This window comes from Triticum dicoccoides, chromosome 4B (genome assembly GCF_002162155.2).
Source record: "Triticum dicoccoides isolate Atlit2015 ecotype Zavitan chromosome 4B, WEW_v2.0, whole genome shotgun sequence".
Taxonomy (NCBI): Eukaryota; Viridiplantae; Streptophyta; class Magnoliopsida; order Poales; family Poaceae; genus Triticum; species Triticum dicoccoides.
Window position 1 is genome coordinate 102,021,022 of NC_041387.1, and position 13,231 is coordinate 102,034,252.

The following is a 13,231-nucleotide window of genomic DNA, read 5'->3' on the forward strand; positions in this document are numbered from 1 at the left end:
CCGGACCCAGGGATGGCGGCGGCGAGGCCGTTCTCCCCCCTCCCCCTTCGCCCCACGCCCTTTTCCTCCACCGCTCCTCCAGATCCGCCCCTGTCAGCTCCGGCGGCTTCGTCCGGCGGCGGGAGCGCCCTCCCCCGGCGGTGTTTCCTCGCCAGCTGCGTGTGATGGACCTCCCTCCGGATGCGGCTCCCCCTGCTGCGTTGGTCCGGTCTGCCCATTTGGATCTGGGCCACGGCCGGTGGTGCTGCTCTCCGGCCAGCTTGCCGTGGCGGCCGGGCGCGCCCTCCTTGCTGCGTCCACCCTCTACGCCGACCCCCACCACTCGTCCCTCTGCCGTTGCCGGTCTCTGGTGGTCGCACTTCAGCACCGGATCTGGCGTGTTCGGTTGGCCTCGTCAACCGGCTCCCCGTGCTCTCTCGTTGCGGCCTCACGCCGGCCGCGATGCACCTCGGCCTCGGCTCCGCGTGCTGCAGCCCGGTGTGTTGCTGCTTCTTTGGCCCTCCGTTGCTCGCTTCACAGCTCATGGCTGCCTAGCGCTACGGTGGTGGGTGGCCGACTTGCTCCGGTTGCGAGGTGGAGGAGGCACTGCCGGGTGAAAACTTCATCGACGATGACGGCTGCAGCCGCCATTTTCCCTTCTTGAAGGCGTCGAGTTTGGCATTGTTTCCCTCCCCCCCCAAGCTTCTCAGATCCCGAGAGAAATCTCGGACCCGGGGTTCTCCGTGTCAGATGGTGTCGACGTCTCTACGTCGTTTCCTCCTTGGGGGCATCTTCTTGGATTTCTTCTGCTTCGGGTGGACTCGCCTCTTGTTGCTTCATCTCCACCTCGGCTCTGATCCTGGCTGGCCATTGTTCTTGGCGACTCGAGTTGAGCTTGCTTCAACATCCTGGGGGGCCTCGACGACACGCTGCCCTTCGACCTCGGCGGCAGTACACCGGTGTTGCGCCCTTCGGTCTCGGTGGCGCGTTGCCTTCTTGGCTTCGCCGGCGGCACATCGGTGCCGCCGCTCGAACTCGGCTACCCGATGCTCTTCGTTCGCGCCAGTGATGCTTCTCGGTATGCTTCTACTTTGGTGTCTCCTTTCCGTCAGGGTTGTGCTTCATGGTGGTCCGGACGACGATCGCGGGGACATCCTGGGGTGGCCTTGGCAGCACGCTGCCCTTCGACCTCGGCGGCGGTACACCGGTGCCGCGCCCTTCGGTCTCGGTGGTGCGTTGTCTTTTGGCTTCGCCGGCGCACACCGGTGTCGCCGCATGAACTCGGCTATCCGACGCCCTTCGTTCATGCCAGTGATGTTCCATTGTGAGTTGTTGGTCTGGTGCCCGTATGTTTCTCCCTAGGCCTTGTTGTGATTCATTGTCGGAGGTGGAACAAGCTGCTCAGCGGAGCTCGCTACCCGAGATGTCGGTCTCCAGGGGTTTCGGTTTGGTACTAGTGCCAGCCTTCCCCTCCATTTTGTTTCTTTCTTTTAGTTTTGGGCTTTCTCTTGCCCTTTCCTGTAATTTTCTTTTGCGCCTTTGGGCGCTTACTTGTATCTGTACTGACTGCCAAGTCACCTTCGAGTTGGATTATAACAAGCGGTGGGGTTTTTTGGCCCCCCCGTCAATCTCGAAAAAAAAAATATTGCCATATATTGTTCGGACAGGTGTCCGTACCCAGAACACAACCCACCGTCCTCCAGACCACCCTGGCCACAAGACACGTGAAGAACAGGTGTTTCGAAGTCTCTCTGTTCCAACAGAAGGAACATTTAGGGTTGCCAGCCCATCGTCTTCTACTCATGACATCTCTATTCAAGATAGCATCTTGAAAGGTTTGCCACATGAAAATTTGAATTTTCAAAGGGATTTTCGCCTGCCAAATCCACCTATAGTTACATCCTGTTATGTTTTTCTCCAGATAGTCATAAACCGACCTGGTTGTAAAAAATTTCTTCTTCCCGGGTTCCAAATCACTTGATCAGGTTCCTTCGACAACGCCCAGGAATTAACAGTGGTATTAAGCTCATTCCATTGATCTAACAATGTTGTATGAAGCTGTCTCCGGACTAACCAAGTTGAGCAACATATGTGCGATCACCGAAAGTTGACTCAGGTCGAAGAATGCAATGAAATCTATCTGATGAGATTGCTTTTATATCGCTTGTCGTGAAATGCACTGAATCACACAGAGAGCCACGATTAGTGTCCATCAGATATGCAAGTCAAGCTGCAAAGATTAATGTCCGGGCAGCATCGTCCTGTATCGAAACCGCTCCGCTCTGTATCGGAACCGGCCCGGACAGTCGGACACCATATACTCTCGGAGAGCTCGAAACCGATGGTTCAGAGATAGGGCTCGCGCAATATCAGCTGTAACAGAATCGAGCCAAACATCTATTGGAACTGTTCCCAAGCACTATGCTCCAAGGAATCACTAGCCAGAGCATTTAAGCTCCCAAACTCTCAATTAGGAGTCGCTTCACCCTGTTTGAGTAAATTGCAAAAAAAAAAAACGCACCGCAATGCAATGCTAAAAACCACTGTTTTCTTAAAAAAAATCAAAAACGTCGAGTTTAAGCAATCGTTTGCTGAAAACACTAAACGCTCTATTGAGAGCCATTTGATACGAAATATGACAGGTCGGGCCCCAGATTGAGAGCCAACAACGAGGTATAGTAGAACTCGGAAGGCCATCGCCGCTTGGGTCTCAGGAGTGCCAGCGCCACCATCTTATCGGGCCTCAGCCGGTGAGCTTGCCCGCTTCATGGAGGCGAATGTCATTATTCTTTCCTCTCGCTAAAGCTTCATTTCCCAGGTACATGGTCATCCGGTGAGCTTGCTGCAGGATATGGGGAAGACATGTCATAGGAACGACGCTGCCACAGACGGCGATCATTTAGACTAGGTTAGTAAATACATCGAAATTTTTAATGAATGTGCTCTGGTTTGGTTTAGATGAAAATCATCCGGTTTTATGTAAAAAATTATGCAAGGAAATTTTTAATCTATTCATCAACTGTCAAGGTAGTACAAAGAACTTCAGAAGTAAAAATACATCCAGGTGTAGAACACCTAGCGACGACTACAAGCACATGAGCGAGCCGAAGGCGCGCCGCCGTCATCACCCCTCCCTCATCAGAGCGGGGCAAACCTAGTTCTAGTAGATAGTCGGGAAGTTGTCGTGCTAAGGCATAGGACCAACGCACCAGGACATCAACATCACTGATGAAAATATGCGTAGATTAAAAGGATTCAACATGTAGACACATGAACACAGACGAACGAAGATTGGATCCACGTAGATCCATCCAAGAAAAACGCTGACCTAATCCTGCGAGATCCGCCGGAGACAAACCTCCACACGCCCTCCGACGATGCTAGAAACACCACTGAGACGGGGTCAGGTGGGGAGGACCTTATTTCACCTTCAGAGAACCATCGTTGCCTCGTCTCTCTTAGCAGGACACAAACCCTAACAAAACTCAAAAAATCATCTAAAAGACAGAACTCTCTCATCGGCAAGGCTCGGGATCCACGGCACTACCATGGCCCTTAGACCATAGAAGACGAGGTAGACCGGCGAAGACGACGACGGGAAGCACGAGAAACCTGAATGAAAGTTATCCAATTTGATTAAATTTACATCAAATATGTACAAATGTTTATGGATAGCTATGGGTAGCCGGCCCGCATCACTGTTCACCCATTGTCTGCGTCGGTTCATGGACGGATGTGGTTCTGATCGGTTTGTGGACGGATGTGGTGTCCGTTTTAGAGTCTGGCGTTGGATGCTCTCCTTCCCGTAAAGAAAAAAGAAGTTCCGAGTTTATCACATTTGATCAATAGTACTCCCCTATCCCATAATATATGAGGTTTTCTTATACTAGTGTAATATTAAAAAACGTTTTATATTATAGGACGGAAGGAGTAGGTTATTGGTACCACTCTGACCGAGTAATTGTATTGTACCGTATTGAATTGCACTTGCCGGGCGAAGCAGACGGTCCATGGTCCCATTTTCTACTCGAAATCGTACATCTCACTAATAATTTTCTAACCAGAGAAATCGTAGTGTACGTCTCATGATCCACTCAGAAAGTGTGGCCGTGATTCCGTCACGCTGCTGGATCGGGGCCCGGCCACTCTGTCCCAAAGCGGGCCTCGCCTCGCCTCGCTGACGGCGCGACCCCACGGCGAGCCTGCCAGTTGCCGTTGCGAGCACGTGAGGGAAAGCAGCCCCCACGCGCCTGACGCCACTGGAAAGGCACTCTAGCGGGCCGAGCGCCTGCCTGACGTCACCGGGGGGGACCCTACCGGGCCCGAGCGAGCGGCCGTTGGATCCCCAGGACCGCAGACGCTTGCGCGTGGGGCCTGCGCGGACCGAGCGCCCCTTGACCCGGGTGTCAGAGAAGGCTATCTACCTCCGAGACGTTGGTCGCCAGTCCAGGAGGGTAATTCGCTACTTTGCAGATTAGTCCTTCCGTCATGGTTGTATTTCGTTCGTCGAGACGTGTGTGACTGACTGAGCCGGGTACCAGATCACCACCAGCTAATGCTTGTCGTTTCTGCGCTGCGTTCTGTTCCTTTGCTGAAAAGGAAATTCCTTCGCTCCTCATCTCACCACTGCCAGATTTTTTTTGAAGGGACCACTGCCAGAAATTGGTGCTATACGAATACGATTATACGTGTCAGGTTGCTATTTGAGGCTATTGGTTCGACACATATTCACACTGTTAAATTTCCTGGCTTTTGGAGATTAATGGGAATATTACCCGCCAAAAAACAAACACCACAAGCTAGTTAGTATACAAACTGACCATTGACACACATTCCCTGAGTAGATTGGTTGTAATAACATCTTATATTATGGGATGAAGGGAATACATAGATGACAGTACAATGGCTGTATTTCCGTTTCCCTTGTTTTAAGCTAAAAAAATTCGAGCAAAGATAACATGCAAAACTCAATAATGGCGCCACAACTTGTCTAATGGGTTGCATGCGTAGGATATACACTTTCATGCGACATTGAAATGTGTTTTGGTTTGCGGGTGACCACATGGAAATGTGGCTAGTTTGTTGATCCGAGAATTTTGAACATTTGTCTTTATGGCAAGCTTATATTTATCTTTAAGTCATTATTAGTCAAATTACAATACCAATAATCTAGGTTAGAATTGTCATGCCAAAACTCTTATTGGTGTTAACAATGATGGATGCTTTCTATACTAAAACCTACGGCTCCAACAACCTTCTCATTTTTTATATAACCTAAGAGGGTGTAAAATAACCACACATATAAAAACAATCTCCATCTATATTTTCTTTAGCATGTCTGCTTGGATTGGACTGAAACAAAACAATATGTTGTGTACATGGTCACATATGTGACACATGTAACTGATTGCAGCACCACGAATTGTATCCATTTTGTCAAGTAATGACTAGGTTTTTAAAGATAGAATATTGCAAAGAATGATATACATGTTAAATTAAAACATATAAAAAAGAATGTAAAGAAATAAATTACACATTGGACTTGTAGACACCCATTGTGCACTCTATCTGCATTTACTCCCCTCAAATTAATTTAAAGTCATAGTTTTGTTCCAAATCAAACTTCTCCATGTTGAATTAAGTTTACAGAAAAATAAACTAACATATACAACATCATGTATTCATAATGAATCTAATGAAACTAATTTTACATCATAGATGGTGTTACGTCTTTACATAGCTATGCAAAATATATGATGTGACGGGTAATTAATAAGGAAAGAGATGGATTGAGTAACATAGCTAGTTACTCGTACTATGGGTAACATCATACACACCAACACAAGATGAGTCTATAACCTAATAAATGAAGTGTTGTATGACATCGCACATATGTCACTCCCCACTATAGAGGTAGCAAGAGCATATCTAGCAGACCCCGTATAATGCCCAAACCCGCAAAATAACCGCCAAAATACGGGTCCGCGTGAAAAATGCTGCCCGATCAGACCCCGCAAACGCGTCGGACTCGTAATTTTTTTTGCGGGGCGCGGCAAAATTTTGCCCTCAACCTTTAAATTCACAGGGTGGGTGATGAGGATACAGACTTGGGGTAGGGTCATAGGCCTGACCTATACGCCCTATCCAAGGTCACTATCCTGGAAGATAAAAGGACCAAGAGACAACAGGAGAGCTCCGATTGTACACGTCAAGTGCAATCCACTCGACGGCCACATCACTCGGAAGTCCTCCTCCCTACCGTCACTCGACCATATGGAGAGTCACTCGACCTACTGAAGACCGGGAGTCGCTCAGCACTGTAACGATCAGGCGTTCACTCCATAGTCTTTAAGATCATTAATAGCACTTAAGGCTGGCGTTACCAGTAACACTCCTTACTTTATGTACATTAAGCCCCTTGTAATGGAGGTGGCGGGGGTCCTGGCGCACTCTATATAAGCCACCCCCCTCCTCTGGGACAAGGGTTCGCACCCCCTGTAATATCACACACATAATCCAATCGACCGCCTCCGGGCACTGAGACGTAGGGCTGTTACTTCCACTGTGAAGGGCCTGAACTCGGAAATCCCGTGTGTACACTTTCACCATAGCTGAGATCTTGCCTCTCCATATCTACCCCCCTTTCTACTGTCAGTCTTAGGACCACGATAGTTGGCGCCCACCATGGGGCAGGTGTCTTGGCGACTTGTTGGTGAAGTTACAAGTTTTACCGATCATCATCATCATGGTTTTCGGCGACGGACTTGCTGAGGGCCGTGAGATTCGTCTCGGCGCGCTCGTTTTCGTCGCTGACGACTCCGCATGGCTTCAAGAAGCTCCCCTAGACGTTGAGGCGCTCCCCGTCCGAGGGGCGACGCACTTCCGCGCGTGTGTCCGCCGCGTCCTTCTCCGGCAGCCGTTGACTCAGTGTCAGTCGGCTCCGACTGTGTTTTCCCTCCCCGCTGTCTGCCGCCGCAAGAGATCCGGTCGTTCGCGACTCCGGCGGTGGGTGAAGCACGTGGTGGCTCGGCGTTCGGCCACCCATCAAGTAGCGGCAATCGAGCCCGACGAAACCCTCCACGGCCTGTTCGATCTGTCGACTGGCTCCGCGGAGACCGCATCCGAATGCGATAGCAGCAACCCTGCGGCAGAAGCCTTGATGGTCGACGGGCCTCACAGTCCGCCTGGTTTTCGCCGTGAGGACGACAAAGACAGAGACGGCGATCCATCGCGTGTCCACGAGGAATACCGACCCTAACCCCTCTCTTCGCAACAGAGAGAAGAACTTCGTCGCCGCAACATGGATGCACTCCACACGCCCATTGTTGGAGAAACCCCCGAGGCTCGGGCCTTGGAGGAGGTGCGCCTAGCCAATTTGGTTGAGCGCACTCGACTGGATAACCTTTAGCGTGCTCTCGACGAGTGTGCTCAGGAGCGGATCCATGAGTCCAGTCGACAACGGCTCTTTCCGCCTCCACCTAAGGTATACCATACTCTGATTCAGAACCTCGCAGTTGCGGCCCGAATAGCAGAGTCAATTCAGCCTTCCCAGTCAGAGGCTGGCAGAGGGCTGATGCAGATCCGGGCCTTGCTCCGGGCAGCGGGAGAGCAGAACACTACAGTGTCTCAGTCGTGGAATAGGATTCACAGCAGGTCCGTAGTAGCGGATACAGTCCAGTCGCCCCATAGCCCAAGATCGCCCCTGCGGCGTGAAGGCCGTGGACAGTATGATCTTCAGTTCGACCGCGACAATCATCGTCGAGTGCCTACGCCTCCTCCGAGGAGTGCGTCGTACGTGCCTCGGCAGAACGATGACAGACGCCGTCACAGTGGCGAGCGCAGAGCTCCAGTCGACCCAAGAGAGCCAGGCTTCGATGCGAAATCCATTCTCATTCAAGGCTTGGTCAACCGGAACAGAGCACATAGAGAAGACCCTGGCAGAGATCGTCCGAGTGGCAGCAGATTGCATGTTTCAGGCCCAGAGTGTTTCAGTAGAGCCATCAGGGCAGCAATAATTCCTCCCAACTTCAGGTTGGCAACCGGAATCAGTAAGTTCACTGGAGAATCCAAGCCCGAAACCTGGCTTGAGGATTACCGAGTGGCTATGCAGATTGGAGGCGAAAACGATGAGATGGTGATGAAGCATCTCACTCTTATGTTGGAAGGGTCGGCCCGAGCGTGGTTGACTCAGTTAACTCCAGGCAGTATACATAGTTGGGAGGAGTTAGCTCGAGTGTTCGTAAGAACTTTTGAGGGCACGTGCAAGCGACCAGCTGGGTTGCCCGAGTTGCAGAATTGTGTGCAGAAGCCGAATGAGACTCTGAGGGAATTCATTCAGAGATGGACCACTTTGCATCACACCGTTGAAAATGTATCAGAGCATTAAGCAGTATGCGCTTTCAAGGAAGGCGTCAAATATAGAGAGTTGGTCTTGAAATTCGGTCGGACTGGGGATATGACTCTGGCTCGGATGATGGAGATAGCAACCCGGTACGCTAACGGAGAAGAAGAGGATCGAATCCGTAGCGGGAAGAGTAAACCAGTCGGCCAAGGGGTCAGTGGGGGTAACTCCAGTCGGAAACAGAAGCATAAGGCCGAACCGGCGGCACCTGGAGAGATCGCAGCAGTGACTCAAGGAAAGTTTAAGGGAAAACCTAAGGGGCCCTGGCCCCCTAAGAAGGTAAAAGATCAAGCAGGAAATGATGTGCTAGATTTGCCATGTCACATCCACATGAAGAAGGATGAAGAGGGTAATCTGATTTACCTGAAGCATACCACTCGGCAATGTCGACTCCTGATCCAGCAGTTCCGAGAGAAACAACCCAATGAGAAGGAGAAAGAGTCGGACAAAGATGAAGACGAAGAGGAAGACGATGATTATCCCAAAGTCAATTCAACTCTGATGATTTTTGCTGATGTTGAGAGCAAGAGTCGATTGAAGGTCATCAACAGAGAAGTGAATATGGCTGCTCCGACGGCGACGACCACATACCTTTGATGGTCCCAGACAGCCATCATTCGACCAGTCTGACCATCCTGCTCGTGTAGCCACCCCTGGGAGGCAAGCACTGGTGGTCGACCCCGTGGTCGGGGGCACTCGACTGACCAAAGTACTGATGGACGGTGGCAGTGGTTTGAACATTCTTTACGCTGAAACCTTGAAGAGGATGGGCATTCCGATGTCCAAACTTAGCGAGAGCAACATGAGTTTTCATGGTGTTATCCCTGAAAAGAAAGCCGAATCACTCGGCCAGATCGCCCTCAACGTGGTTTTCGGTGATTCCAAGCATTACCATAAGGAGAAGTTGACATTTGAAGTCGTGGATTTCCAGAGTGCCTATCATGCCATCCTGGGTAGGCCAGCCTACGCACGTTTTATGGCTCGGCCATGTTATGTGTATCTCAAGCTGAAGATGCCTGGCCCCAAAGGTGTGATCACAGTTACTGGCAATCGGCAGAAGGAAGAGGAATGTTTTCAGAAAGGTTCCAAAATCACCGATGCACAAATGGCAGCAGTTGAATTCCAAGAGTATCAGAAGAGTGCAGATCTGAGTAATTTGCTCCGAGCCAAGAAGCCTGCTACAGACTCCGCATTTCAATCGACTGGTGAAACGAAGCCGATTCATATTCACCCGACTGATCCCAATGCGGCACCGACTCATATATCAACAACACTCGACAGCAAATAGGAAGAAGCGCTCATCCAGTTCCTCCGTGAGAACTGGGACATCTTCGCATGGAAACCCTCCGACATGCCAGGTGTACCCAAGGGACTGGCTGAGCATCGTTTGTGTGTCGACCCCAAGGTAAAACCCGTCAAAGAGCACCTTCGGCGGTCCGCCGTGCAGAAGAGAAAAGCAATTGGCGAAGAAGTGGCTCGGCTGTTGGCAGCAGAGTTCATCCGTGAAATCTACCACTCCGAGTGGCTAGCCAATGTAGTCATGGTCCCTAAGAAGGATGATTCACTTCGTATGTGCATTGATTTCAAGCATATCAATCGGGCCTGCCCGAAAGATCACTTCCCTCTCCCTCGCATCGATCAGATTGTTGACTCGACTGCAGGGTGTGAGCACTTGTCTTTCTTAGATGCATATTCCGGGTATCATCAGATCCGACTGTATGGTCCCGATGAAATAAAAACAGCCTTCATCACCCCATTCGGGTGCTTTTGTTATGTCACCATGCCATTTGGTCTTAAAGATGCTGGAGCCACATTCATGAGAATGATTCAGAAGTGTTTGCTCACTCAAATCAGTCGGAATGTGGAAGCATACATGGATGACATTGTGGTCAAGTCTCGCAAAGGTTCTGACCTATTGACTGACCTCGCAGAAACCTTTGCCAACCTAAGAAGGTACGATATCAACCTTAATCTGTCAAAGTGCACGTTCGGAGTTCCAGGAGGAAAGTTACTTAGTTTTCTCATTTCCGAACGAGGGATCGACGCCAATCCAGAAAAAGTTGATACCATTCTCCGAATGAAACACCCCATGCGAGTGCATGACGTTCAGAAGCTGACTGGTTGTTTGGCTGCCTTGAGTCGATTCATTTCTCATCTCGGTGAAAAGGCCTTGCCTCTTTACCGACTGATGAAGAAGATAAGTTCGAGTGGACCGAGGAAGCGGATGCAGTGTTTGCAGAGCTCAAAGCCTTGCTTTCCACCCAGCCAGTGCTCGCTGCGCCAATCAGCAAAGAGCCTTTACTGCTTTACATTGCAGCCACTGGACAAGTTGTCAGTACAGTACTCACGGTCGAGCGAGAAGAGGAAGGAAAAGCTTACAAGGTTCAAAGCCCAGTTTATTATCTCTCTGAAGTTTTGACTCCATCCAAGCAACGATATCCACATTATCAGAAGCTTGTCTATGGAATATACATGACCATGAAGGAGGTTGCGCATTATTTCTCTGATCACTCCATTACAGTCGCCAGCGACGCGCCACTGTCTGAAATTCTGAATAACAGAAATGCAACTGGCCGAGTGGCATAATGGGCGATTGAACTCCTTCCATTGGATATCAAGTTTGAGTCAAAGAAGGCTATCAAGTCCCAAGCAATTACAGATTTCCTTGCCGAGTGGATTGAGAAGCAATTGCCAACTCAAGTTCACTCAGAGCATTGGACTATGTTCTTTGATGGCTCCAAGATGTTGAATGGTTCAGGCGCTGGGGTAGTATTGGTATCCCCTCATGGAGACAAGCTTAGTTATGTTCTCCAGATTCATTTTGATTCCTCCAATAATGAAGCCGAATATGAAGCACTTTTATACGGGTTGCGTATGGCCATTTCACTCAGCGTCTGTCGCCTTATGATCTACGGCGACTCAGATTTGGTGGTTAATCAAGTGATGAAGGAATGGGATGTCAGGAGCCCAACCATGACTGGTTATTGCAATGCAGTGAGAAAGTTGGAAAAGAAGTTTGAAGGTTTGGAGCTTCACCATGTACCCCGACTGAAAAATCAAGCTGCAGATGAATTGGCAAAGATAGGTTCAAAGAGAGAGGCCATTCCCCGAAATGTGTTTTTGGAACATATTCATTCACCTTTAGTTCAGGAAGATCCTTTCACTGAAGAAGAATCACCACAGCCCAAGAGTGCCACAGATCCGATTGAAGTCGAAATCCCAGCCGTGGATAACTTAGTCATGGAGGTTTTGGTCATCACTCCCGACTGGACAGTGCCGTACATTGCATACATTCTTAGGAAAGAACTTCCAGAGGATGAAGAAGAGGCTCGACAGATCGTCCGACGGTCTAAAGCCTTTACTGTGATAAAAGGTCAGTTGTTCAGAGAAAGTGTAACTGGGGTCTGCCAGAAGTGCATGATGCCAGAAGAAGGCCGAATGATTCTGAATGATATTCACTCAGGGACCTGTGGTCACCATGCGTCCTCTCGGACCATCGTGGCCAAAGCATACCGATCCGGATTTTATTGGCCACATGCCAACGAGATGGCAAAAGAAATAGTGGACAAGTGTGAAGGCTGTCAGTTTTACTCCAACATGTCCCATAAACCCGCATCAGCTCTGAAGACTATTCCACTCGTCTGGCCTTTTGCTATTTGGGGATTGGACATGGTTGGACCCCTGAGGACTGGCAGGAGCGGATTTACCCATGTGCTGGTAGCGGTCGACAAGTTTACCAAGTGGATCGAAGCTAAGCCCATTAAAAACCTTGAAGCAAGTACTGCCGTGAGTTTCATCAGAGAATTGATATTCACATACGGTGTGCCACACAACATCATCACGGACAACAGATCGAACTTCGACTCCGATGAATTCAGAGCCTTTTGTGCCTCCCAAGGTACGAGGGTCGATTACGCTTAGGTCGCCCATCCTCAGTCAAATGGGCAAGTTGAGCGAGCGAATGAATTGATTCTCAAGGGACTGAAGCCCCGGTTGATGCGTGACCTCAAGCATGCAACATGAGCTTGGCTTGATGAGCTCCCATCAGTACTTTGGGGTCTAAGGACAACTCCCAATCGGTTGACCAGACGGACTCCATTCTTCTTAGTCTAGGGAGCCGAAGTCGTACTTCCGAGTGATTTGCTCCACAATGCTCCCTGAGTCGAACTCTTCTCAGAAGAGGAAGCAGAGCAAGCTCGACAAGATGTAGTCGACCTTCTAGAGGAAGAAAGAGAGATGGCCTTGATCCGGTCGACCATTTATCAACAAGACATGCGTCGATTCCATGCCAGGAATGTAAGGGGCCGAGCACTTCAAGAAGGAGACTTGGTTCTCTGAGTGGATCAGCAGAAGCCACACAAGCTCGCCCCTGCTTGGGAAGGCCCTTTCGTCATCACCAAGGTGCTCCACAACGGAGCATACCGTCTCTTCAATGTCGAGCACAACAAAGATGAACCACGTGCTTGGAATGCGGATTTGCTCCGCCCTTTTTACTCTTAAGTATTTAGACTGATGAGATGTAATAAGAAATACCTCTTAGTTTGGCTATCAAAACACATAATTTTACTTTCTTCTGAATGATTGTTGTTTATTTCTTTTGTACATATCGCCTTAGCTACGAATCTGTTTCGCTTAAGTGACAAAAATCCTACCGAGTAGTGAGTCTGCCTCTCACTCGGGGGCTTAGCTGCAGTCCAGTACTCGCCTAAGTGACAAAAATCCTACCGAGTGGTGAGTCTGCCTCTCACTCGGGGGCTTAGCTGCAGTCCAGTACTCGCCTAAGTGACAAAAATCCTACCGAGTGGTGAGTCTGCCTCTCACTCGGGGGCTTAGCTGCAGTCCAATACTCGC